Source organism: Tupaia chinensis, unplaced genomic scaffold (assembly GCF_000334495.1).
Source record: "Tupaia chinensis unplaced genomic scaffold, TupChi_1.0 Scaffold138400_2, whole genome shotgun sequence".
NCBI lineage: Eukaryota > Metazoa > Chordata > Mammalia > Scandentia > Tupaiidae > Tupaia > Tupaia belangeri.
Window position 1 is genome coordinate 204210 of NW_006198298.1, and position 3249 is coordinate 207458.

Sequence of the window (3249 nt, forward strand, 5' to 3'; positions counted from 1 at the left end):
GAGAAAGAAAGAGAGAGAGGGGACGTGAAAAAGCAAGCCACCAGCTCTGAGACTTGAACCGTGGTCGGCCATGTGAGAGTCCAGCGCCTTTATCCACCACGCCACCTGCCGGCCCCAATGACACATTTTTCAAGTGCTGAACAGCTGAAAGAAAAGAACTACCAAGTTTGAATTTTATATTTGATGACATAATCTTCAGGAATGAACGAGAAATAGACATTCTACCATGCAGTTGGCCATGTGGGATCCAGTCGCCCTAACCTCCGTGCCATCTGCTGACTGCCTGGCATGTTTTTCAAGCCACTGGGGCCAGGATTCATACTGCAGTTTGCCATGTGGTATCTGGCTCTCTTAGCCAACCCAGCAATTTTTAATCCCTAAAGCAGCCACAAAAAGTTATACAAGGACATATCATCAGAATCATAAAAGATACAAGAACCTCAATGCCAGCATTGAGTTAGGTAATGAGGTCAAGTCCATATACAGAAACAATAAACAGGAAAAAAAAAAGAGAGCAAATAATAAAATGACAGACCTAAATCCATACATATCAATAATTACACGACGTATAAATGGTTTAAACATATAAATTAAAGTACAGATATTGTCAGGCCCAGCCACAGTGACTCAAGTGGGAGAGCACCACTGTGAAGTGACTGAGGATGCATGGAGGACGTGGGTATAGTTCCCAGGCTCATTCAAAACTTGCTAAGTGCAGGGGCATGTACCACTGGGGGGGGACTAACTGGGGGGCTGGGGCAGGAGGATCATAACATAGTGAGACATTGTCATGAAAACCTTTTTTTTTCCCTCTCCCTCTTGTGCACGCTCTCTCATAAAAAAAGAAAAAAACAAAGAAAGAAAAGAATACACAGATTGTTAGAGGGACAGAAAAATCACTCAACTATAAGCTATTAGGAACTTATTTCAAATGCAATGATTCAGGTAATTTTAAATAAAATGGAAAAAGATACCCCCAAAAAGATATAAACATGAACCAAAAGATAACGGGGCAAATTAGACTATAAATCAAAAAAATTATCAGGGATAAAGAGATATGATATATAATGGGAACCAACAGTTAGCATAATGGTTATGTCGCTGGACTCCCACGTAGTCGACTGTGGTTCGCGTCCCAGACCCGGTGGCTTAAAACTCACGCCGGGTGCTGTGCGTGCGTGCCCAAGATCCCGAGAGGAGAATGGAGGAGAAGGGATTGCGGCGTGACCATCCCCCCGGGGGGTGATTTCTTGCTTTCTGTCTCTATGTCTCTCTCTGTCTGTCTGGTGAGCGTACGCGCCCTATAGCGAAAACCTCTCCAAAAAAAAAAAGAGAGAGAGAGATATGATATATTAATTAGGGGTCAGCAGGTGACAGGGTGGTTAAGGTGCTGGACTCCCACATGGCTGAACGTAGCTCGAGTCCGGGACCTGGCGACTTGCTTTCTTTCTCACTTTCCCTTTCTCTCTCTCTCTGTCACTCTTTGATTAACTTAAAAAACAATGATGATAACAAACAAAATTAATTAAATAGATAATTATTAGAAAAAGAAGACACATACTTCTCAATGTGTATGCACCTAACCACAAAGTTCCAAAATATATGAACTAAAAATTGTCAGTACTGAGCAGAGAAATAGATAAATCCAAAATTATAATTGGAGATTTTAATACTCCTTCCTCAGTAATGTGTAGAACTAGTAGACAGAAGCTCAAGAAGGATACAAAAGAACTGAAAAACATCCTAAAACAACTTAATCTTACTGACATTAACTGAACATTTTTTCTCAAGTGCACACAGAACATGAGCAAGATAGACCATAACCCGAGTCATACAGCAAACTTTAATGAATTTTAAAGAACTGAAATCATAGAACATAAAAGAAATGAAAATAGTTAGCGATGATGAAGATAGTGTGGAAAGGAGGAGGAGAAGAGTATGGAGAAGGATAGCAAGAGAACAAATAGAGAGGCATGACATGAGTGGGACACAGAGATAGTTTATTACCTGTTGATGATGACGTGTATAACATTCTCAACTGGAATGGTCTGAGAAGTATTTCAAGATGGGTAAAGTCTTTTTACAAGTAAAATGATAAATAGCAATCGAATGTTTAAAAAAATAATTGGAAAAACAATAATAATAATAATCTGGAAAAAATAATGAAAAGCTATTTGATGATGATGATGGGGATTTTAATGTCTTTGTATTGACTGATATGCCTGATATTCCTTCTGGAAAAAGAAATGTAATACACTGTAAAGTTACATAATTCAATGTAATATAAACAAGATTATGATAATAATAAACAAAATTAATAAAAGAAAGTGAGAGATAAACCCCATGAAAGTTAAAAAAAAAAGAATTAAAATCATAGAAAGTATGTGTCTGATCATAATGGAATTAAACCTGAGATCAATACCAAAAAAAAACCCAACCCAGTAAGATATCTAGTCATTTGTAAATTAAACAGAACTCTTCTAAATAATCCATGAATCAAAGAAAAAGTCTCCAAGAAAATAAAAAAATATTTTGAATTTAGCAAATACAAAATTTCAATATATTGGGCCTTTGTGTACCACCAAAAAGAAAAAAAAAGCAGAGGAAAAGTTATAGCATTAAATACTATGTCAGAAAAAAAGAAAAAGAGAAAAATAAATCCAAATAAAGCAAAAGGAAGAAAATAACAAATAGGATAAGTCAATGAAATTGACAATCAAAAAAATTAAAGACGGGGTCTGCAGGTTAAGGCAGTGGATTCCCACATGGCTGACCAAATCTCATACCTAGTGGCTTGCTTTCTCTCTCCTTCTCTCTCTTTGTCTTTCTCTGATCAAACTGAAGAACAATAATAATAAACAAAATTAAATGAATAATTCTTTTAAAAGAGAAAGAAAAAGAAATCAAAATCGAAAGCTGGTTCTTTGAAAAGATTAATAAAATTGATAAATTGTTTTATCTATCCAGACTGACAAAATGGGCTGGTCCTGTAGCCTGATGGTTAAAGAAAGCCAGATCCCATATGGCAACTGCATAGTCTGAGTCCTGGTCCTGATGACTTGAAAAACACTGAGCGTGTGGGACCAGCAGTTAGTGTAATGGCTACGTCACTGAACTCCCATGTAGTTGACCACGGTTCAAGTCCTGAACCCAGTGACTTAAATTCACGCCGGGCATGTGTGCATGCGTGCCCAGGATCCCAAGGGGAGAATGAAGGAGAAGGGATTGCAATGTGGCCATCCCCCCTGA